Source organism: Hoplias malabaricus, chromosome X2 (genome assembly GCF_029633855.1).
Source record: "Hoplias malabaricus isolate fHopMal1 chromosome X2, fHopMal1.hap1, whole genome shotgun sequence".
In the NCBI taxonomy this organism is placed as follows: domain Eukaryota; kingdom Metazoa; phylum Chordata; class Actinopteri; order Characiformes; family Erythrinidae; genus Hoplias; species Hoplias malabaricus.
The window spans coordinates 34,045,135-34,071,842 of NC_089819.1; the positions used below are offsets into that span (position 1 = coordinate 34,045,135).

Here is a 26,708-nt window from a genome sequence, read left to right on the forward strand (position 1 = left end):
GCATGTGAAGTTTTAAAATTTTTGGGGAAAGCGTTTTTGAGTTATAGGTGTATATTAGTGTACACATATAGCATATATTTGACTTGTGGAATACATGCTAGATCTCTCTTATTGTGAGGGGCCTGTAAGCTACATAGTAATAAAAGTGCAACAATTTTTTCATTCATTCATTCATTCATTATCTGTAACCGCTTATCCAGTTCAGGGTCGCATTGGGTCCAGAGCCTACCTGGAATCATTGGGCGCAAGGCAACAGTTTTTTGATCAGTATTAAAGTTCGGATCCTTAGGATTCAGCTAATACCACATATGTCCATGTTAGGTAAATATCCACATAGGATTACACGCTCAAATGTTTCTATATGTGCATTCATGGCAGAGCTAAATATATGTGAAAGTAGTTATTTCTCACCAGCAGATGGCAGTCTAAAACTATACATTGTGCTGTTGAACTACAGTGGCTCTGAGACATTATGTAAAATGCAATGTGGAGCAAAGACCATAAGGCCCAGAAACACCTCCCTTGGCAGCAACGTCCAGCAGGTGTAAAATGACTCAGCCAAGGAAAATGACATTCTTTGGCCAGATGGTGGCGCTATAGCAAAGGGAAAAGCATTGAGGTCTATATCTCCTACACCGTAAGGCCTAGAGATGAAATCTTTTTGTCCCTTATTCCTTGGCTTAAGACAAACTAATTTGCTGTTGGATCATAAAGCTCAGCCCACTTAGATTTTGAGCTAATTTGCATAATTTGCAAAACATACTTTTGTCAATAAGTCTATGAATTTTTGACCAATTCCCTTGAGCCTGGTGCCAAAACGTTCACATGAGTCTGACCCTAGGTAATTATAGAACGAATGTTGACATTTTGATTCAAGATGGCCGCCATATGCAAATGAACCTCTTCAGCTTATCACAGGTTTTACTTGAACATCTCTAACTCCATACTTTGCTCAAATGGGTTCAAATTTAAGATTCTACTTATAGAAATGCTTTTAAAGGTAGCATGGCAGCGATGTAGGCCTATTGCTTCCAAACAGGCCTGTTAAGCGAGAACCCCGTTAATTGCCGCTTGCGGCTATATTTAGGGGTTCGAGCACGAAGTGCTTGAAACCCTATTATAATTGTTAGGATTTTTAGGCTTCCGAGCACAACGTGCAAAGGAAGCCTATTGTTTTTGTTCTGATTTTTATTATTATTATTATTATTAGGCTTCCGAGCACAACGTGCAAAGGAAGCCTATTGTTTTTGTTCTGATTTTTATTATTAGGGGTTCGAGCACGAAGTGCTTGAAACCCTATTGTGTTTGTTCTGATTTTAATTTGTTATTATTAGGGGTTCGAGCACGAAGTGCTTGAAACCCTATTGTGTTTGTTCTGATTTTAATTTTTTATTATTATTATTCTTTTTCTTTTTCTGCCATAAAACGAATCGCACAGCCCAAACCGTAAGGCCTAGACACTTGAGACTTGGTCAATAGGTAGTAGTCGGTCTCGCTACTCAGGCGCAAAATATCAGCCCAATTGGCCTCAAGGGGGCGCTACAGCGAAGGAAAACGCTTTCATTAAAAGATTTTCCACCCCGTGTGGCGTAGAGACGAAATCTTTTTTTTCCCTGATTCCTTGGGTCCTGCCGAATCAAAAAGGTACATACAACCACTAAGCTCCGCCTACTTAGATTTTTTGCTATTTTGCATAATTTGCAAAACCTACTTTTGTGTACTCCTCCGTGGATTTTTGTCCAATTTTCTTGAGCTTGGTGTCAAAATGTTCGCAGGAGCCTGTAGTTTAATAATTATCAAAAAGACGTTGAAATTTCGATTCAAGATGGCCGCCATATGCAAATGAACCTCTTCGGCTTATTTTATGTTTTACTTAAAAATCTATAACAAACTCATGGTTTACTCAAATGTGTTTACATTTCATATTCTACTTTCAGACATGATTCTGAGGTAGCTTGTCAAAGGAGAAGCCAATATTCATATAGGGGGCGCTGTAAATGCTTCAAGTTTATATCTCAGCATCCGTAAGGCGGATCGGACCGCCGCTTGGCATGCTGCTTCTATGGGCAAGGCTGTAGAGGGAAAATTAAGGACAACTCGATTCGAGCAAAATTGTGATTGTCATCGACCAATCAGCTGTCATCAGCTGTTTGACAACCTTAACAAGGTCCAATCATCATGGGATTTGACTGGTATGTCCCTGGGAGGCCTCCCTAAGAGCAGAAAAATTGTCATAACGATAGCCACTAGGGGGCGCTATATCAAGAAAATATTATATATCTCTGTGAAAATTAAGCATATTGACACGCAGTTTGCTTCTTTTTATACTCTGCAGAGGGCCTAACAACTTTGTAATTGCAAGTGTTGTCAAAAAATGCTTTGCTTTTTCTCAGTTTCCAAATGTTCAAAATTGAAGCTTTTCGAACTAGTCCGTGGAATTTTGCGATATTCACAAACAGTTGACCTTGTTGGAATCTGCAGAGTCTGTAGGTAAATAATTATCAAAAAAAGTTCAACATTTGGACAAACTTTTGTTGTAATAAAACAATTAATTGAAGTGTGGGGAGCTTTAAACATTCTTTTAGCTATAACTCAAACAAATTAAGTCCAATCAAGACCAAACGTGACAGAAGTATGTATGGTCTTGTCCTGAAGACGTATGTACAATATGATCAAAATTTACCAAAAGGGGGCGCTACAATTGGACAAAAACTGATTAAATGGGCTTTTTTATGTTATAGCGCCATCTAGGATTGCAGTGGCACCCCAACTTAATTATGACATCTGGTCCTCAGTCTGATCAAGTATGTGACGTTTTAAAATTTTTGGGGAAAGCATTTTTGAGTTATAGGTGTATATTAGTGTACACATATAGCTTATATTTGACTTGAGGAATACATGCTAGATCTGTGTTATTGGGAGTGGCCTGTAAGCTACATAGTAATAAAAGTGCAACATTTTTTTGTTAAAGTTCAGATCCTTAGGATTCAGCTGATACCGTACATGCCCATGTTAGGTAAATATCCACATAGGAGTACATGCTTAAATCTTTCTGTATGTGCTTTCATGGCTGATCTAAAAATATGGGAAAGTAGTCATTTCTCACCAGCAGATGGCAGTCTAAGACTATACATTGTGCTGTTGAACTACAGTGGCTCTGAGACATTATGCAAAATGCAATGTGGAGCAAAGACCATAAGGCCCAGAAACACCTCCCTTGGCAGCAAGGTCCAGCAGGTGTAAAATGACTCAGCCAAGGAAAATGACATTCTTTGGCCAGATGGTGGCGCTATAGCAAAGGGAAAAGCATTGAGGTCTATATCTCCTACACCGTAAGGCCTAGAGATGAAATCTTTTTGTCCCTTATTCCTTGGCTTAAGACAAACTAATTTGCTGTTGGATCATAAAGCTCAGCCCACTTAGATTTTGAGCTAATTTGCATAATTTGCAAAACATACTTTTGTCAATAAGTCTATGAATTTTTCACCAAGTCCCTTGAGCTTGGTGCCAAAACGTTCACATGAGTCTGACCCTAGGTAATTATAGAATTAATTGACATTTTGATTCATGATGGCAAATTAACCTCTTCAGCTTATCACAGGTTTTACTTGAACATCTCTAACTCCATACTTTGCTCAAATGGGTTCAAATTTAAGATTCTACTTATAGAAATGCTTTTAAAGGTAGCATAGCAGCGATGTAGGCCTATTGCTTCCAAACAGGCCTGTTAAGCGAGAACCCCGTTAATTGCCGCTTGCGGCTATATTTATTATTATTCTTTTTCTTTTTCTGCCATAAAACGAATCGCACAGCCCAAACCGTAAGGCCTAGACACTTGAGACTTGGTCAATAGGTAGTAGTCGGTCTCGCTACTCAGGCGCAAAATATCAGCCCAATTGGCCTCAAGGGGGCGCTACAGCGAAGGAAAACGCTTTCATTAAAAGATTTTCCACCCCGTGTGGCGTAGAGACGAAATCTTTTTTTTCCCTGATTCCTTGGGTCCTGCCGAATCAAAAAGGTACATACAACCACTAAGCTCCGCCTACTTAGATTTTTTGCTATTTTGCATAATTTGCAAAACCTACTTTTGTGTACTCCTCCGTGGATTTTTGTCCAATTTTCTTGAGCTTGGTGTCAAAATGTTCGCAGGAGCCTGTAGTTTAATAATTATCAAAAAAACGTTGAAATTTCGATTCAAGATGGCCGCCATATGCAAATGAACCTCTTCGGCTTATTTTATGTTTTACTTAAAAATCTATAACAAACTCATGGTTTACTCAAATGTGTTTACATTTCATATTCTACTTTCAGACATGATTCTGAGGTAGCTTGTCAAAGGAGAAGCCAATATTCATATAGGGGGCGCTGTAAATGCTTCAAATTTATATCTCAGCATCCGTAAGGCGGATCGGACCGCCGCTTGGCATGCTGCTTCTATGGGCAAGGCTGTAGAGGGAAAATTAAGGACAACTCGATTCGAGCAAAATTGTGATTGTCATCGACCAATCAGCTGTCATCAGCTGTTTGACAACCTTAAGAAGGTCCAATCATCATGGGATTTGACTGGTATGTCCCTGGTAGGCCTCCCTAAGAGTTGAAAAATTGTCATAAAGATAGCCACTAGGGGGCGCTATGTCAAGAAAATATTATATATCTCTGTGAAAATTAAGCATATTGACACGCAGTTTGCTTCTTTTTATACTCTGCAGAGGGCCTAACAACTTTGTAATTGCAAGTGTTGTCAAAAAATGCTTTGCTTTTTCTCAGCTTCCAAATGTTCAAAATTGAACCTTTTCGAACTAGTCCGTGGAATTTTGCGATATTCCCAAACAGTTGACCTTGTTGGAATCTGCAGAGTCTGTAGGTAAATAATTATCAAAAAAAGTTCAACATTTGGACAAACTTTTGTTGTAATAAAACAATTAATTGAAGCGTGTGGAGCTTTAAACATTCTTTTAGCTATAACTCAAACAAATTAAGTCTAATCAAGACCAACCATGACAGACGTATGTATGGTCCTACCCTGAAGAAGTATGTACAATATGATCAAAATTTACCAAAAGGGGGCGCTACAATTGGACAAAAACTGATTTAATTGGCTTTTTTATGTTATAGCGCCATCTAGGAATGCAGTGGCACGCCAACTTAATTATGACATCTGCTCCTCAGTCTGATCAAGCATGTGAAGTTTTAAAATTTTTGGGGAAAGTGTTTTTGAGTTATACGTGTATATTAGTGTACACATATTGCAAATATTTGACTTGTGGAATACATGCTAGATCTCTCTTATTGTGAGGGGCCTGTAAGCTACATAGTAATAAAAGTGCAACAATTTTTTCATTCATTCATTATCTGTAACCGCTTATCCAGTTCAGGGTCGCGGTGGGTCCAGAGCCTACCTGGAATCATTGGGCGCAAGGCAACAATTTTTTGATCAGTATTAAAGTTCGGATCCTTAGGATTCAGCTAATACCACATATGTCCATGTTAGGTAAATATCCACATAGGAGTACACGCTCAAATGTTTCTATATGTGCATTCATCCATCCATCCATCCATTATCTGTAACCGCTTATCCAACTTAGGGTCGCGGGGGGTCCAGAGCCTACCTGGAATCATCGGGCGCAAGGCGGGAATACACCCTGGAGGGGACGCCAGACCTTCACAGGGCAAATATGTGCATTCATGGCAGAGCTAAATATATGTGAAAGTAGTTATTTCTCACCAGAAGATGGCAGTCTAAAACTATACATTGTGCTGTTGAACTACAGTGGCTCTGAGACATTATGCAAAATCCAATGTGGAGCAAAGACCATAAGGCCCAGAAACACCTCCCTTGGCAGCAACATCCAGCAGGTGTGAAATGACTCAGCCAAGGAAAATGACACTCTTTGGCCAGATGGTGGCGCTATAGCAAAGGGAAAAGCATTGCGGTCTATATCTCCTACACCGTAAGGCCTATAGATGAAATCTTTTTTTTCCCTTATTCCTTGACTTTAGACAAACTAATTTGCTATTGGATCATTTAGCTCAGCCCACTTAGATTTTGAGCTAATTTGCATAATTTGCAAAATATACTTTTGTCAATAAGTCTTTGAATTTTTGACCAATTCCCTTGAGCTTGGTGCCAAAACGTTCATGAGTCTGACCCTAGGTAATTATAGAACGAATGTTGACATTCTGATTCAAGATGGCCGCCATATGCAAATGAACCTCTTCAGCTTATCACAGGTTTTACTTGAACATCTCTAACTCCTTCATACTTTGCTCAAATGGGTTCAAATTTCAGATTCTACTTATAGAAATGCTTTTAAAGGTAGCATGTCAGCGATGTAGGCCTATTGCTTCCAAACAGGCCTGTTAAGCGAGAACCCCGTTAATTGCCGCTTGCGGCTATATTTATTATTATTATTATTATTATTCCGAACAAAAATTCTGCCTTAAAACGGATCGCACAGCCCAAACCGTAAGGCCTACAGACTTGGTACTTGGTCAAAAGATAGTAAACCCTCCCGCTACTCAGGCGCAAAATATCAGCCTGATTGGCCTCAAGGGGGCGCTACAGCGAAAGAAAACGCTTTCATTAAAGGATTTTCCACGCCGTGTGGAGTAGAGACGAAATTTTTTTTTCTTCATGATCCTTGGGTCCCGATGAATCAAAAAGGTACATAGAACCACTAAGCTCCGCCCACTTAGATTTTTTGCTAATTAGCATAATTTGCAAAATCTATTTTCGCGAACTAGTCCCTGGACTTTTGTCTGATCCCCATGACCTTGGTGTCAAAACGTTCACAGGAGTGAGCTGGTCAATAATTATTACAAACATCCTGACATTTCAAAACAAGATGGCCGACATATGCAAATGAATGTGTACCGTGAATTGCAAATTTTACTCAAACATCTGTAACTCCTTCATGCTTAACTCAAATCTGATGATCTTTCACACGTTGCTTCTAGACATGATTCTGAGGTAGCATGCATTTGCTGTTGCATGAAATATTATAGGGGGCGCTGTTATAGCTAACAATGTCTTTTGGCTAATATCTCAGGATCTACAAGGCCAATTAAGTTGACATTTGGCATGCTGGTTCTGTCAGCAAGCCTACATATGGGAAATTGAGGACGACTCAATATGGGCACGTTTAACGATGTCAACAGCCAATCAAAGTTCAGTTTTTTTTCATAATTTTTTTGACAGGCTTAACAATGCCCAATCATCATGGCATTTGCATGGTATGTTCATGGACACACTTTGTATTTGCAGAAAAATTTTCGTGTTGATAGCCACAAGGGGGCGCAATTTATTTTTTAAACATGAAATATGAAATATCTCAGTGAAAATTTAATCTATCGACATGTTAATAGTTTCATAAGACACCCTACCTAGTGTCTAACAATATTGCAATTGCAACTATTTAGAAAAAAATTATAGATTTTCTTCAATTGTCAGGTATGTGATTATGGAATTTATCGTACTAGTCCGTGAGTTTTGGTCCTATCAACACACAATTGGTCTCATTGCAAAGTGTATTGCCTGTAGGTATACAATTATTAAAAAAATGTTTAGATTTGGACACGCTGTTGCTGCAGTACGTCAACAAACATGAGTGGGCGGAGCTCGATGCACTCTTTTAGCTATAACTCATTCAAACTTTACCCAAATCAAACCAAAATGGGTACACATGTGCAAGGTATTACTCTGAAGAAGTGTATCAATTATGATCAAAATGCACGTACAGGGGGCGCTACAATTGGAAAAAATGCTTAAAAATATGTTTTTAATTTGTTATAGCGCCACCTAAGGATGCAGTACCAACAAAACGTATTGATCTGTTCTGAAGCACATATGAAAGAAGCTTGTGTTTTTTCATAACATTTGGCAAAAGCATTTTTGACTTACAGCTGTTTATGTGTCATGTTTAGAATGCAAGTTACACACCAGTGCTAAGCAGAGCCTGGATGCCACGCAGTAAAGAAATTTCAACTTTTTTTTGATAATTATTAAACTTCAGGTTCTTGTGATTCTGCTGATACCACATATGTCCATATTAAGTCATTAAGCACAGACTAGTTCGCAGTCAAACATATGTGAGTTATTCTCAGCAATGTATTCAAAGGCATTATTGAAGAGTCACCCTTCCCCCTTCCATCCTATTCCTTCTGACATGCTCTCTGCCTCTTATCTCTCTCTCTCTTTCTCTCTCTCTCTCTCTCTCTCTCTCTCTCTCTCTCAGATTCAAATAGCTTTACTAAGAGACAACAGTAGTAAATAATGAAAATAATAATTAAAATAAATATTTTTCCAACATTTCCAAATTGATATAACATATGAATATATATATATATATATATATATACACATACACACAAGCTGTGTATGTGTACCTGTATAGCATATACATACATACTTATTGGGCATATGTTGTAAGTAGTGATGCATGGTGTATACTGAAGTCGGTGCTACCAACTGTCTCTCAGGCAGTGACAGACTGATACACACTGTGCAGTGAAGAGGGCTGAGATCCCATCATCCAGGGATTATCTTGTCTTATCTTATTATTAACAAAATGTAATGATTTGTTTTGGAGCACCTATGAAAGAAGCTTGTGACGTTTCATAACATTTGACAAAAGCATTTTTGAGTTACAGCTGTTCATGTATGATATTTTTAAGGCAAGTCACAGAACTCTTTTAGTAGCATCTGGATGCCATGCAGTAATGGAATTCCACATTTTTGTTAATAATCCTTAAGGTTCAGGTTCTTGTGATTCTGCTGATACCAAATATGTGCATATCAGGTCATAATTCAGATTGTAGTTCATGTTCAAATGTATGTGGGTAAAGCTCCAACAGCACTGCTTGGTTTGATCCACAAGGTCCAGTACAACACACCACCACCAGATGGCAGTGTTGCACTGTGAATAATCTACCACCCATCTCATAATGCTTAGCAATGGTGCTTGAGCCTCACAGACAGATCAAAATCAGAAATTTTGGATGTCTTAAGTCAGCAGAGAGTATGCAATGTTGTGTATGATCTCAAAGTGGCAAACGTAAGCAAATGTATTGCCTACAAAGCGAGGAAGCCGTAAATCGCCGCTTGCGGCTATATTTATTATTATTCTTTTTCTTTTTCTGCCATAAAACGAATCGCACAGCCCAAACCGTAAGGCCTAGACACTTGAGACTTGGTCAATAGGTAGTAGTCGTTCTCGCTACTCAGGCGCAAAATATCAGCCCAATTGGCCTCAAGGGGGCGCTACAGCGAAGGAAAACGCTTTCATTAAAAGATTTTCCACCCCGTGTGGCGTAGAGACGAAATCTTTTTTTTCCCTGATTCCTTGGGTCCTGCCGAATCAAAAAGGTACATACAACCACTAAGCTCCGCCTACTTAGATTTTTTGCTATTTTGCATAATTTGCAAAACCTACTTTTGTGTACTCCTCCGTGGATTTTTGTCCAATTTTCTTGAGCTTGGTGTCAAAATGTTCGCAGGAGCCTGTAGTTTAATAATTATCAAAAAAACGTTGAAATTTCGATTCAAGATGGCCGCCATATGCAAATGAACCTCTTCGGCTTATTTTATGTTTTACTTAAAAATCTATAACAAACTCATGGTTTACTCAAATGTGTTTACATTTCATATTCTACTTTCAGACATGATTCTGAGGTAGCTTGTCAAAGGAGAAGCCAATATTCATATAGGGGGCACTGTAAATGCTTCAAGTTTATATCTCAGCATCCGTAAGGCGGATCGGACCGCCGCTTGGCATGCTGCTTCTATGGGCAAGGCTGTAGAGGGAAAATTAAGGACAACTCGATTCGAGCAAAATTGTGATTGTCATCGACCAATCAGCTGTCATCAGCTGTTTGACAACCTTAACAAGGTCCAATCATCATGGGATTTGACTGGTATGTCCCTGGTAGGCCTCCCTAAGAGCAGAAAAATTGTCATAACGATAGCCACTAGGGGGCGCTATGTCAAGAAAATATTATATATCTCTGTGAAAATTAAGCATATTGACACACAGTTTGCTTCTTTTTATACTCTGCAGAGGGCCTAACAACTTTGTAATTGCAAGTGTTGTCAAAAAATGCTTTGCTTTTTCTCAGCTTCCAAATGTTCAAAATTGAACCTTTTCGAACTAGTCCGTGGAATTTTGCGATATTCCCAAACAGTTGACCTTGTTGGAATCTGCAGAGTCTGTAGGTAAATAATTATCAAAAATAGTTCAACATTTGGACAAACTTTTGTTGTAATAAAACAATTAATTGAAGTGTGGGGAGCTTTAAACATTCTTTTAGCTATAACTCAAACAAATTAAGTCCAATCAAGACCAAACGTGACAGAAGTATGTATGGTCTTGTCCTGAAGACGTACAATATGATCAAAATTTACCAAAAGGGGGCGCTACAATTGGACAAAAACTGATTAAATGGGCTTTTTTATGTTATAGCGCCATCTAGGAATGCAGTGGCACCCCAACTTAATTATGACATCTGGTCCTCAGTCTGATCAAGTATGTGACGTTTTAAAATTTTTGGGGAAAGCATTTTTGAGTTATAGGTGTATATTAGTGTACACATATAGCTTATATTTGACTTGAGGAATACATGCTAGATCTGTGTTATTGGGAGTGGCCTGTAAGCTACATAGTAATAAAAGTGCAACAATTTTTTGTTAAAGTTCAGATCCTTAGGATTCAGCTGATACCGTACATGCCCATGTTAGGTAAATATCCACATAGGAGTACATGCTTAAATCTTTCTGTATGTGCTTTCATGGCTGATCTAAAAATCTGGGAAAGTAGTCATTTCTCACCAGCAGATGGCAGTCTAAGACTATACATTGTGCTGTTGAACTACAGTGGCTCTGAGACATTATGCAAAATGCAATGTGGAGCAAAGACCATAAGGCCCAGAAACACCTCCCTTGGCAGCAAGGTCCAGCAGGTGTAAAATGACTCAGCCAAGGAAAATGACATTCTTTGGCCAGATGGTGGCGCTATAGCAAAGGGAAAAGCATTGAGGTCTATATCTCCTACACCGTAAGGCCTAGAGATGAAATCTTTTTGTCCCTTATTCCTTGGCTTAAGACAAACTAATTTGCTGTTGGATCATAAAGCTCAGCCCACTTAGATTTTGAGCTAATTTGCATAATTTGCAAAACATACTTTTGTCAATAAGTCTATGAATTTTTCACCAAGTCCCTTGAGCTTGGTGCCAAAACGTTCACATGAGTCTGACCCTAGGTAATTATAGAATTAATTGACATTTTGATTCATGATGGCAAATGAACCTCTTCAGCTTATCATAGGTTTTACTTGAACATCTCTAACTCCATACTTTGCTCAAATGGGTTCAAATTTAAGATTCTACTTATAGAAATGCTTTTAAAGGTAGCATGGCAGCGATGTAGGCCTATTGCTTCCAAACAGGCCTGTTAAGCGAGAACCCCGTTAATTGCCGCTTGCGGCTATATTTAGGGGTTCGAGCACGAAGTGCTTGAAACCCTATTATAATTGTTAGGATTTTTATTATTATTATTCTTCCGGTTCTTTTTCTGCACTAAAAGTGATCGCACAGCCCAAACCGTAAGGCCTACAGACTTGAGGCTTGGCCAGTAGGTAGTAAACCCTCCCGCTACTCAGGCGCAAAAAATCAGACTGATTGGCCTCATGGGGGCGCTACAGCGAAGGACAACGCCTTTTCTTACGGGGCTTCTACCACGTGAGGCGTAGAGACGAAATTTTTTTTCCCCCTGATTCCTTGAGTCCTGCCGAATCAAAAAGGTCGATACAACCACTAAGCTCCGCCCACTTAGATTTTTTGCTATTTTGCATAATTTGCAAAACCTACTTTTGCGTACTAGTCTGTGGATTTTTGTCCAATTTTCTTGAGCTTGGTGTCAAAACGTTCGCAGGAGTCTGAAGCTTAATAATCATCAAAAAAACGTTGACATTTCAATTCAATGTAGCTGCCATATGCAAATGAACCTTATCGGCTTATCACCCTTTTTACATGAACAGCTGTTACTTCTGCATACTTTACTCAAATGGGTTGCAATTTCAGATTCTGCTTAGGGACATGATTTTGAGGTAGCATGTCGTCGGTGGTGCGAAAATTCACATAGGGGGCGCTCTAAATACTAGAAATTCATATCTCAACATCCGCAAGTCCGATCGGTCCGCCGCTTGGAATACAGCTGCTTTAGGCAAGGCTCTAAGTGGAAAATAAAGGACAAGTTGATACTCGCCAAATTGTAACGTCATCGGCCAATCAGAACTCAGCAGCTTCCTGACAAGCTTGACAAAGGTCAATCATTATGATACTTGACTGGCATGTCCATGGACGCACTTCCTAAGAGCAGAAGACGTTTCGTAACGATAGCCACTAGGGGGCGCTATAACAAGAAAATATGTAATATCTCAGCAAAAATTAAGCATATTGACATGCAGTTTGCTGGACTCTGTACTCTTTATATTGCCTAACAACTTTGTAATAGCAAGTATTGTCAAGAAATGTATTAATTTTTCTCAATGGCCAGTTGTTTGAAAATTGAGGTTTTCGAACTAGTCCGTGGAATCTGATGCTATTCCCAAACATTTGGTCTTGTTGGAATCTGTAGAGTCTGTAGGTAAATAATCTTTAAAAAAAGTATGACTTTTTAACATTGTGTTGTTACAACATGTCAACAAACTGAAGTGTGAGCTGCTTTATAGGTTCTTTCATCTATAACTCCAAGAAAAGAAGCCCAATCCAGACCAAACTTTATAAGATTATGTAAGACCATACCCTGAAGGAGCATGTCTATTATGGCTTAAATCCACCCAAAGGGGGCGCTACAATTGGACAATAACTTATTAAAAAGTATTTTTTGTGTTATAGCGCCATCTAGGATTGCAGTGGCACCACAATTTAATTATGACATCTGCTCCTCAGGCTTATCAAGCTTGTGAAATTTTGAAATTTTTGGTGAAAGCGTTTTTGAGTTATAGGTGTATATATGTGTACATATATAGCATATATTTGACTTGTGGAATACATGCTGGATCTCTCTTTTTGGGAGGGGCCTGTAAGCTACATAGTAATAGAAGTGCAAGTTTTTTTTGATAATTATTAAAGTTCAGATCCTTAGGATTCAGCTGATACCACATATGTCCATGTAAGGTAATTATCCACATAGGAGTACACGCTCAAATATTTCTGTTTGTGAAATATTTCTGATCCAAACAGACTGCCATCTGCTGGTGAGAAATAACAGCTTTCTCATATAAGACTATACATTGTGATGTTGAACTACAGTGGATCTGAGGCAAAATGCAATGTTGAGCAAAGACCATAAGGTCCAGAAACACTTCACTTGCCAGCAAGGTACAGCAGGTATGACATGACTCAGCCAAGGAAAATGACACTCTTTGGCCAGATGGTGGCGATATAGAAAAGGGATACGCGTTTAGGTCTATATCTCCTACACCGTAAGGCCTAGAGACGAAATCTTTTTTTTCCCTGATTCCTTGGCTTAATTCAAACTAATCTGCCATTTGGACCATTTACCTCCGCCCACTTAGATTTTGAGCTAATATGCATAATTAGCTAAACTTACTTTTTTCCACAAGTCTGTGAATTTTTGTCCAATTCTCTTGAGCTTTGTGCCAAAACGTTCACAAGAGTCTGACCATGTCTAATTATAGAATGAATGTTGACATTTCGATTCAAGATTGCTGCCATGTGCAAATGAACCTCTTCGGCTTATCGTATGTTTTACTTGAACGTCTGTAACTCCTCCATACTTTATTCAAATGGGTTCAAATTTCAGATTCTACTTAAGGACATGATTTTAAGGGTACCATATCAGCGATGTAGGCCTATTTTTTCCAAACAGGCCTATTCTGCGAGAACCCCGTTAATTGTCGCTTGCGGCTATATTTTTTTATTATTATTATTATTATTATTATTCCGGTTCTTTTTCTGCACTACAAACGATCGCACAGCCCAAACCGTAAGGCCTACAGACTTGAGGCTTGGTCAGTAGGTAGTAAACCCTCCCGCTACTCAGGCGCAAAAAATCAGACTGATTGGCCTCATGGGGGCGCTACAGCGAAGGACAACGCCTTTTCTTACGGGGCTCCTACCACGTGAGGCGTAGAGACAAATTTTTTTTTCCCCCTGATTCCTTGGGTCCTGTCGAATCAAAAAGGTCGATACAAACTCTAAGCTCCGCCCACTTAGATTTTTTGCTATTTTGCATAATTTGCAAAACCTACTTTTGCGTACTAGTCCGTGGATTTTTGTCCAATTTTCTTGAGCTTGGTGTCAAAACGTTTGCAGGAGTCTGAAGCTTAATAATCATCAAAAAAACGTTGACATTTCAATTCAATGTAGCTGGCATATGCAAATGAACCTTATCGGCTTATCGCCCGTTTTACATGAACAGCTGTTACTTCTGCATACTTTACTCAAATGGATTGCAATTTCAGATTCTGCTTAGGGACATGATTTTGAGGTAGCATGTCGTCGGTGGTGCCAAAATTCACATAGGGGGCGCTCTAAATACTAGAAATTCATATCTCAGCATCCGCAAGTCCGATCGGTCCGCCGCTTGGCATACAGCTGCTTTAGGCAAGGCTCTAAGTGGAAAATAAAGGACAAGTCGATACTCGCCAAATTGTAACGTCATCAGCCAATCAGATCTCAGCAGCTCCCTGACAAGCTTGACAAAGGTCAATCATTATGATACTTGACTGGCATGTCCATGGAGGCACTTCCTAAGAGCAGAAGACGTTTCGTAACGATAGCCACTAGGGGGCGCTATAAGAAGGAAATATGTATTATCTCAGCGAAAATTAAACGTATTGACATGCAGTTTGCTGGACTCTGTACTCTGTATATTGCCTAACAACTTTGTAATAGCAAGTATTGTCAAGAAATTTATTGTTTTCTCTCAATGGCCAGTTGTTTGAAAATTGAGGTTTTCGAACTAGTCCGTGGAATCTGATGCTATTCCCAAACAATTGGTCTTGTTGGAATCTGTAGAGTCAGTAGGTAAATAATCTTTAAAAAAAGTATGACTTTTTAACATTATGTTGTTACAACATGTCTATAAACTGAAGTGTGAGCTGCTTTATAGATTCTTTCATCTATAACTCCAAGAAAAGAAGCCCAATTCAGACCAAACTTTATAGGATTATGTTAGACTATACCCTGAAGGAGCATGTCTATTATGGCCTAAATCCACCCAAAGGGGGCGCTACAATTGGACAAAAACTTATTAAAAAGTTTTTTTTGTGTTATAGCGCCATCTAGGATTGCAGTGGCACCACAATTTAATTATGACATCTGCTCCTCAGGCTTATCAAGCTTGTGAAATTTTGAAATTTTTGGTGAAAGCGTTTTTGAGTTATAGGTGTATATATGTGTACATATATAGCATATATTTGACTTGTGGAATACATGCTGGATCTCTCTTTTTGGGAGGGGCCTGTAAGCTACATAGTAATAGAAGTGCAAGTTTTTTTTGATAATTATTAAAGTTCAGATCCTTAGGATTCAGCTGATACCACATATGTCCATGTAAGGTAATTATCCACATAGGAGTACACGCTCAAATATTTCTGTTAGTGAAATATTTCTGATCCAAAGAGACTGCCATCTGCTGGTGAGAAATAGCAGCTTTCTCATATAAGACTATACATTGTGATGTTGAACTACAGTGGATCTGAGGCAAAATGCAATGTTGAGCAAAGACCATAAGGTCCAGAAACACTTCACTTGCCAGCAAGGTACAGCAGGTATGACATGACTCAGCCAAGGAAAATGACACTCTTTGGCCAGATGGTGGCGATATAGAAAAGGGATACGCGTTTAGGTCTATATCTCCTACACCGTAAGGCCTAGAGACGAAATCTTTTTTTTCCCTGATTCCTTGGCTTAATTCAAACTAATCTGCCATTTGGACCATTTACCTCCGCCCACTTAGATTTTGAGCTAATATGCATAATTAGCTAAACTTACTTTTTTCCACTAGTCTGTGAATTTTTGTCCAATTCTCTTGAGCTTTGTGCCAAAACGTTCACAAGAGTCTGACCATGTCTAATTATAGAATGAATGTTGACATTTCGATTCAAGAAGGCTGCCATGTGCAAATGAAACTCTTCGGCTTATCGTATGTTTTACTTGAGCGTCTGTAACTCCTCCATATTTTATTCAAATGGGTTCAAATTTCAGATTCTACTTAAGGACATGATTTTAAGGGTACCATATCAGCGATGTAGGCCTATTTTTTCCCAAACAGGCCTATTCTGCGAGAACCCCGTTAATTGTCGCTTGCGGCTATATTTATTATTATTATTCTTCCGGTTCTTTTTCTGCACTACAAACGATCGCACAGCCCAAACCGTAAGGCCTACAGACTTGAGGCTTGGTCAGTAGGTAGTAAACCCTCCTGCTACTCAGGCGCAAAAAATCAGAATGATTGGCCTCATGGGGGCGCTACAGCGAAGGACAACGCCTTTTCTTACGGGGCTCCTACCACGTGTAGCGTAGAGACGAAATTTTTTTTCCCCCTGATTCCTTGGGTCCTGCCGAATCAAAAAGGTCGATACAACCACTAAGCTCCGCCTACTTAGATTTTTTGCTATTTTGCATAATTTGCAAAACCTACTTTTGCGAACTAGTCTGTGGATATTTGTCCAATTCTGTTGAGCATGGTGCCAAATTGTTTGTAAGAGTCTGCAGGTTAATAATTATCCAAACAATGTTAGAATTCGGATTCAAGATGGCTGCCAAATGCAAATGAACCTCTTCGGCTCTTCGTCTGTTTTACTTAAAAATTCATAACAATTGTATACTTTACTCAAATGTGTTCAAATTGCATATCCTACTTACTCGCATGATTCTGAGGTACCAAGTCAAAGGAGGAGCCAATATTCATATAGGGGGCGCTGTAAATGCTACAAGTGTATATCTCAGCATCCGCAAGGCAGTTTGAACCATCCTTTGGCATGCTGCTTCTATTGGCAAAGCTATAAGTGGAAAATTAAGGACAACGCGATTCGGGTAAAATTGTGATCGTCATCGGCCAATTAGGTTTCAGCAGCTGTTTGACTACCTTAACAAGGTCTAATCATCATGAGACTTGACTGGTATGTTCCTGGGGGCACTTCCTAAGTGCATAAAAAATTACGTAACGATAGCCACTAGGTGGCGCTATATCAAGAAAATGGGATATATCTAAGCAAAAATTAAGTGTATTGACACGCAGTTTGCAGCTTTGTATACTCTGCAGATGGCCTAACAACTTTGTAATTGCAAGTGTTGTGAAAAAATGCATCGTTTTTTCTCAATAACCAGTTGTTCAAAATTGAACTTTTTCGAACTAGTCCGTGGAATTTGGCTCTATTCCAAAACAATTGACTTTGTTGGAATCTGCAGAGTCTGTAGGTAAATAATTATCCAAAAAAGTACAACATTTGGACACACTGTTGAAACAATAAATCAATTAGTCGAAGTGTGCTGAGTTTTTACATTCTTTCAGCTGTATCTCAAACAAATGAAGCCCAATTAAGACCACAATTTACATACATATGTAGAGTCTTACCCTGAAGGAGCATGTACAATATGACAGAAATCCATCAAAAGGGAGAGCTACAATTGCACAATTACATGTTATGTGCAGTTTCTGTGTTCATGCTGGATTTCTGTAATTGGGAGGGGCCTGTAAGCCACATAGTGATGAAAGTTCCACATTTTATTATCAATAATTAAAGTTCAGGTCCTTAGGATTCCTCTGATACCATATATGTCCATGTGAGTGAAATATTCAAAGAGCAGTACCTGATTAAAAAATCTGTATGTGCATTTGTAACAGCTCAGCTCCTCTATGGGACAGGAGTGAAATTGTTTCACCAGCAGGTGGCACTCTAAGACCATATATTGCTTTGTTCATCTACATTCAAGAACTTATTTCTCTGTACAGGTCAAAAGTCATAACATATGAACAAAAATATTTATCATAATTAAAAACGGTGCTCACCAGTCATATCATGTCCTTTGCTAAACTAAAACAAATGGTTCATTAGCACTTGTGAAACCTCACTGTCCAAAACTGCTTATGGTCTCTCTGTACTGATGCTCCTTACACCAACACTAAGGCCTCATTGTGCAGATCCTTGCTTTAATGGACACCTCATGGACACGTGACATGCAGTTAGTGAGTGATGTACTTAATCCGATTCCATGTTGTTGTTGATATTTACTATACACAATGGCTGCCATTGGCCACTGAGGTTTCAGCAGCTCTTTGAAAGGCCCAACAAGGCCCAATCATAAAGAAATATTTACAGGGTGTCTATGGGGCACTTCGTAAGTACATGAGACATTTCCAAATGTTAGCTGCTAGTTGAAGATATAACAAAATCATAGATTCATTTTTACCTTGTTTGGCCTAAATGGTTCATGTGTCCTAAGGCCTCATTGACCTCTCAGACTGGCCAAAGGTCCCAATTAGGCCCATTCGTGTTAGGACCATGCCATTGCCGCTTGCAGCTATATTTAGGGGTTCAAGCACGAAATGCAAAGCATACTTTTGTCAATAAGTCTGTGCATTTTTGTCCAATTCCCTTGAGCATGGTGCCAAAACATTCACATGAGTCTGACATTAGGTAATTATAGAAACAATGTTGACATTTTGATTCAAGATGGCCTCCATATGCAGATGAACCTCTTCGGCTTATCACAAGTTTTACTTGAACGTCTGTAACTCCTCCATACTTTATTCAAATGGGTTCAAATTTCAGATTCTACTTAAGGACATGATTTTAAGGGTACCATATCAGCAATGTAGGCCTATTGTTTCCAAACAGGCCTATTCTGCGAGAACCCCGTTAATTGTCGCTTGCGGCTATATTTAGGCTTCCGAGCACAACGTGCAAAGGAAGCCTATTGTTTTTGTTCTGATTTTTATTATTATTATTATTATTATTATTATTACGAACAAAAATTCTGCCTTAAAACGGATCGCACAGCCCAAACCGTAAGGCCTACAGACTTGGTACTTGGTCAAAAGATAGTAACCCCTCCCGCTACTCAGGCGCAAAATATCAGCCTGATTGGCCTCAAGGGGGCGCTACAGCGAAAGAAAACGCTTTCATTAAAGGATTTTCCACGCCGTGTGGAGTAGAGACGAAATTTTTGTTTCTCCATGATCCTTGGGTCCCGATGAATCAAAAAGGTACATAGAACCACTAAGCTCCGCCCACTTAGATTTTTTGCTAATTAGCATAATTTGCAAAATCTATTTTCGTGAACTAGTCCCTGGATTTTTGTCTGATCCCCATGACCTTGGTGTCAAAACGTTCACAGGAGTGAGCTGGTCAATAATTATCACAAACATCCTGACATTTCGAAACAAGATGGCCGACATATGCAAATGAATGCGTACCGTGAACTGCAAATTTTACTCAAACATCTGTAACTCCTTCATGCTTAACTCAAATCTGATGACCTTTCACACGTTGCTTCTAGACATGATTCTGAGGTAGCACGCATTTGCTGTTGCATGAAATATTATAGGGGGCGCTGTTATAGCTACCAATGTCTTTTGGCTAATATCTCAGGATCTACAAGGCCAATTAAGTTGACATTTGGCATGCTGGTTCTGTCAGCAAGCCTACATATGGGAAATTAAGGACGACTCAATACGGGCACGTTTAACGATACGTACATATCATACGTACATAACATACGTTCATAATACACTCTACGTACTGCCTAACAATATTGCAATTGCAACTATTTAAAAAAAATTTATAGATTTTCTTCAATTGTCAGGTATGTGATTATGGAATTTATCGTACTAGTCCGTGAGTTTTGATCCTATCAACACACAATTGGTCTCATTGCAAAGTGTATTGCCTGTAGGTAAATAATTATTTAAAAAATGTTTAGATTTGGACACGCTGTTGCTGCAATACGTCAACAAACACAAGTGGGCGGAGCCCGATGCACTCTTTTAGCTATAACTCATTCAAACTTCACCCAAATCAAACCAAAATGGGTACACATGTGCAAGATGTTCCTCTGAAGAAGTGTTTCAAATATGATCAAAATGCACATACAGGGGGCGCTAGAATTGGAAAAAATATTTAAAAATAAGTTTTTAATTTGTTATAGCGCCACCTATGGATGCAGTACCAACAAAATGTATTGATCTGTTCTGAAGCACATATGAAAGAAGCTTGTGATTTTTTCATAACATTTGGCAAAAGCATTGTTGACTTACAGCTGTTTATGTGTCATATTTATAATGCAAGTTACACGCCAGTGTTAAGCAGAGCCTGGATGCCACGCAGTAATGAAGTTTCAACTTTTTTTTGATAATTATTAAAGTTCAGGCTCTTGTGATTCTGCTGATACCACATATGTCCATATTAAGTCATTAAGCACAGACTAGTTCGCGGTCAAACATATGTGAGTTATTCTCAGCAATGTATTCAAAGGCATTATTGAAGAGTCCCCCTTCCCCCCTTCTCCTTCTGACATGCTCTCTGCCTCTTATCTCTCTCTCTCTCTCTCTCACTCCCTCTCAGATTCAAATAGTTTTACTAAGAGACAACAGTAGTAAATAATAAAAATAATAATTAAATTATATATTTTTCCAACATTTACAAATTGATATAACATATGAATATATATATATATATATATATATATATATATATATATATATATATATATATATACACACACAAGCTGTATTTGTGTACCTGTATAGCATATACATACATACTTATTGGGCATATGTTGTAAGTAGTGATGCATGGGTTATACTGAAGTCGGTGCTACCCACTGTCTCTCAGGCAGTGACAGACTGATACACACTGTGCAGTGAAGAGGGCTGAGAGCCCATCATCCAAGGTTTATCTTGTCTTATCTTATTATTAACAAAATGTAATGATTTGTTTTGGAGCACATATGAAAAAAGCTTGTGACGTTTCATAACATTTGACAAAAGCATTTTTGAGTTACAGCTGTTCATGTATGATATTTTTAAGGCAAGTCACAGAACCATTTTAGTAGCATCTGGATGCCATGCATTAATGGAATTCCACATTTTTGTTAATAATCCTTAAGGTTCAGGTTCTTGTGATTCTGCTGATACCAAATATGTGCATATCAGGTCATAATTCAGATTGTAGTTCATGTTCAAATGTATGTGGGTAAAGCTCCAACAGCACTGCTTGGTTTGATCCACAAGGTCCAGTACAACACACCACCACCAGATGGCAGTGTTGCACTGTGAATAATCCACCATCCATCTCATAATGCTTAGCAATGGTGCTTGAGGCTCACAGACTGATCAAAATCAGAAATTTTGGATGTCTTAAGTCAGCAGAGAGTATGCAATGTTGTGTATGATCTCAAAGTGGCAAAAGTAAGCAAATTTATTGCCTACAAAGTGAGGAAGCCGTAAATCGCCGCTTGCAGCTATATTTATTATTATTTTTCTTGGCTAAAACTCATTCTAGAGCAAAGACCGTAAGGCCCAGAGCCACCAAACTTTAAGGCAAAGTACAGCTGAGGTGCATTGAAAGAACTCTGGAAAATTACAGCTATTGGCCTCAAGGTGGCACTATAGCAATACCAAACGCCTTTACATAGATATCTCCTAAACCGTATAACGTAGAAAAAAATTCTTTTTTTTTTCCCTGATTCCTTGCATCTTGTTGTATCTAAAATCTGTCAAAACCTAGCCCCGCCCACAATATCTTTGAGCTAAAATTGATAAATTGCAAAATTTACTTTTGTGAACTAGTCCCTGGATTTTAGTCCATTTCTCTAGAACTTGGTACCAAAATGTTCACAGATTTCTCAAGGTCAGGAATTATCGAAAAAAATTTGGAATTTCGATTCAAAATGGCCGCTATATGCAAATGAACCTTTTCGGCTTTTTGTATGTTTTACTTAAAAGTTCATAACAATTTCATACTTAACTTAAATGTGTTCAAATTTCAGATTCCACTTTCAGACATGATTCTGAGGTACCATGTCAAAGGACGAGCCAATATTCATATAGGGGGCGCTGTAAATGCAACAATTTTATATCTCAACATCCGTACAGCGGATCTGAATGCCCTTTGGCACGCTGCTTTTATCTGCAAGGCTATACATAGAAATTTAAGAACAACGCGATTTGGAAAAAATTGTGATCGTCATTGGCCAATTAGATTTCAGCAGCTGTTTGACATCTTTAACAAGGTCCAATCATTATGAGACTTGGCTGATTTGTCCCTGAGGGCACTTCCTAAGTGCACAGAAAGTTACGTAACGACAGCCACTAGGGGGCGCTCTATCAAGTAAATTTGATATTTCTCAGCAAAAATTAAGCGTATCGACACGCAGTTTGATTCTTTGTATACTCTGCACAGGGCCTAACAACTTTGTAATTGCAAGTGTTGTCAAAAAATGCATTGTCTTTTCTCAATAACCAGTTGTTCAAAATTGAACATTTTTGAACTAGTCCCTGGATTTTCACTCTGTTCCCAAACAATTGACCTTGTTGTAATCTGCAGAGTTTGTTGATCAATAATTATCAAAAAAAGTTCAACATTTAGTCAAACCGTTGCCACAATAAATTAATTAATTGAGCCGTGCTGCGATTTATAAATTATTTCAGCTATAGCTTAAACAAACTAAGCCCAATCAAGACCATACTTGACATAAGTATTTAGGGCCTTTCCCTGAAGCAGTGTATAATATGACTCAAATCTACCAAAAGGGGAGATTCAATTTGTTATATGCTGTTTTTGTGTTCATGCTGGATTTCTATTATTTGGAGGGGCCTATAACCCACATGGTGATGAAAGTTTAACATTTTATTGATAAATATTAAAGTTCAAGTCCTTAGGATTCCACTGATACCACATATGTCCATGTTAGTTAAATATTCAAAGAGCAGTAGGCGATTAAAAAGTATGTGTGTGCATTTCTAACATTAATGACTTGACTCCTCTGCAGCTCCATGAGTCAAAAGTACACGCTTTCACCAGCAGGTGGCACTCTAAGACCAAATATTGCTTTGTTCATCTACATTCATGAAATCCTATTCAGTGAAAGGTCATAACATATGAACATAAATATTTATCATAATTTGAAAACAGCACTCACCAGTCATAACATGTCTTTTGCTAAACATTATAAAAACATCTACAACAATATCTTACACCCAATTTTCCCTTGTTTGGCCAAACAGGCCCATGCTCCCTAAGGCCTCATTGTTGGCTCAGACTGTCAAAGTGCTCTGATGTGCCTTATTCGTGCTAGGACCCGCGATTGCTGCTTGCGGCTATATTTAGTACAGAGCCTGTAGTAGCAATGCCACAGTGTTTTTGAAGGTGTAATTTTAAGGAAAATACTTATTATACCTATTCCTTATTTCTTAGATTGGCTTGTAAAATATGTTATATAAACAATTTAACAATGTTAAATAAATAGCTTGTAGTTCAAGAATTTTCTGATGTTTTACTGGTCAACACACATTAATAATAAAAAGTCAGTATTACCTGTTAACAGCCAAAATATATGTCACTACTTTTACATAACTTCAAGCCCTGTGGGTATTAAAAAAACAGGATTACTCATTTATACTTTTACTCATTTATACATTTATTTTACTCATCAGATAACTTTAACATTATCCATGAAGAATATTCAGTTCTTCTACAACTGCACAAGCTTAATTTTAGAAATCCATACTCTAGTTTGGTTTTCCCACCTGTGCTAAATGAATATTGTTAGTTAATAATCTTGAGACAAAATGTGAGCATAGCAGGAAAAAGAAGGTACCGTGCAGAAAGCCAGCTGCATGGTAGTGTCAATATCTGTCTATTATAAATGTCGCTGTAAAGGTCGCCATAACCAACTACAAATTATATTGCATAAAAAAAATACAATTATTTGTATAATATTGACATTCGCCCTGCAAAGGACAGGTCTCTCGTAGATACTGAACTGAGGTAAATGCACAGTGATGTCTGTGTTTACTCAGGATAAAACAGAATAAATGAGCATTTATTTTTGTTTATTTGTAAAATATTATGAGTGCTTGAGCTACTGTTCAGAATCCCGTGTACTAGCGTACTGAACCTATTCCACAAAGGCTTATTATGGTTATTATTTAAATGCTCATTTTATTTTGATGATCAGATTTCATATGTGCATTTTGTGTTGCATGAGGTCGGAGAAAAGAAAAACATGACAATAAGGAGTGTGAGAGATGTTCCTATTCCTTTAATGAATGCAAATTTAATAAAGTTGTATTTAACTTCTGCAACGTCCATTGTCATTTTTCACATTTTGTGAGGAAATGTGAATGATTCATTAAAAAATATTTAATCATTATTAGCAACCAGCAATAATTATAATAATAAGTATTATTAATATTAATAAACAAGAACAGGTGAAGTGAAAAAAAAATGTAAAATGTTCTAACAGTATGCAGTATAAGCAAAGAAAGTCTATATGTTTAAATATTAGTGAGAGAAACTGTCTTTCATCATACACCTCCCCTCACACCTCTTGTTCTAGCTTATTTCCTTGACCATCACCCTTATCATCAGTCTTGTCCTTCACCAATAGGCCATCTACAAAAGAGGTCTTGTAACTCAGATTTAAATCCTCCAGCAACAGCCAGATTGTATCCACAAATGGTTGCAACCAGCATGGGTGACGAGACTAACTATTCTGATGGCAGTGACCATTCATCTCCTGAGGAGGACTCTGAGCATGGGCTAAGTACTAGCCATGGTAAAGTGATTGTCAGAAGAAAAGCTGAAATGAGGCCAGTTACAATCACATCCGCTGAGGTACTTCACAAGAGAGGTGAAGTTAATAAAACCAGGCTAGACATTGGCTATGTTCCTTTAGATGCAGCAACCCTGGACAACCTGTCCAAGGAGTTTAAACCTCCAAAGCATATGGGTCTTGAATTTATAGATCTCATGCAGAAAAAAAGAATGCTGTACTCTCTGCACCCCAGTGATGCTGTGGCCATAGCAAGCCAAGTCCTCAACTTAACAGACAGCAGACATCTTGCTAAAAAGGTGTCAGATGGTTTAGGTGACAAAGGTCAGAACATTGAAAAAGGCTGGAAAGCTTTCAATGACTGGATTAGCAACAAATGCCGCAAAACTACTGAACGGGGCCAAATAACTAAATGCAGGCAGAAAAAGGGAGAGTCAGCTGCAGATTTCTGTAAAAGGTTTGAAAGAGTTTTCTTGCGTCACTCAGGTATAGATACATACAATAGTGGCAACTTTGATGATACAACTGAAGGTCCTCATTTTATACAGCTGGTAGAATCTTTGAGACCAGATCTTAGACAGGCCCTGGTGACATCACTTCCTAACTGACATGATGTTAAATGGGGTAAAAATTAAAAGTGAACTTGACAGGCTGGACCTTGACTTAGAAGCAGGCCATGTGCCAGCTCCCATACATGTCCTCTCAGAAAATAGTTCTAACTCAGGTTCCAGTAAGAAGTTCCCTAGCCAGAAGAATGAGTGCCATTATTGTCATACAATAGTCATGACATTTTGGAAGAGTCTGTCGCAGAAAGCAGGCAGATAACCCCAAAAAGGGTGTGGGGGTGAACATGAATCTTAATGGTTTTTCACAGGGCAGCACAGCAGGAGCTCCTTTTAAGGGAACCTCACATCAGCAGTTGTCACTGATGATTAAATTAATGCTTGGAGTCACAGAGCAGTTGTCTTTGATATCCAAAACTCTGTTAGGAGTCACAGGGATATCAAACTGACCAACAACAGCTTAAGATCATCTGTTTTCTATAAACTTTCCAGAATCTTTACATTACTTGAGAACACAGATGAAGAGTTCACCATGTTTTTCAACAAACATGCCATCAATAACCTTCATGTTAATGATTCCCTGATGATTTAGAATAAGAAATCCTGATACATATATAAGGGCACTTACTGATTTAATTTTCAAGCACAAATTTTTTGGGTTGATGTAATTAAGGCAGATGATAATTAAGAAAAGCTTTTTGAAGAAATTTGCCTTTTAGGTCTAATATTAATAAACTGTTTTTACCTGATTACATTTCGATATATTTAAGGCCTTCTTAGGTCTTGAAAATATTCTAACACTGATATTTCCAAAACCACTATACGATCTGCTTAACTTGGATAACATGATATTGTACTCCTTTAGTGCAACAAATTTGTCCATTTGGTCCTGGTGTCTGGACCAAAGGGGGAACATTAGTTAAAATAAAGGCAGGGCTGTAGGTAGCCATAAAATAAATACTGGCCAAAGGGCCATGGTGAAGCAACATGATAAGTTTTCCTGGGTTTATTACATATGAATGTAAGGAAACATTTCTTACTGTAAATAGATCAACGTTGCCCCAGAACGTACTGCTAGGGAAAGCTGTAAGAGGAGGTGGGTGAAGCACAGAGCCTCAGGGAAGATCCATGGCTTTTAGGCTGTGGTGGCTACCCCTGTTGGTGAAGATTTCAACACACCATACCAGCCCCCTCTGAGGGACATATGGTGGGGCAGAGTATCATTTAATTGCAGATAAACTTCCTGTGAACAGTTTACTGTGGAAGTATCTCTTTTGTGTTGGTTACAGATAAACCAGAGCCAGACAGTGCTCCTGCCTAACCAGCATGGTCTGAATGATCTTC

The 26,708-nt window shown here is 38.4% G+C and overlaps 1 protein-coding gene across 1 annotated transcript in view; it reads right to left on the reverse strand.

The window, feature by feature from the left end:
* Positions 1–26,708, reverse strand: part of LOC136676794 (otogelin-like) — a 474,914-nt gene that overhangs the window by 345,029 nt on the left and 103,177 nt on the right. The window lies entirely within an intron of this gene.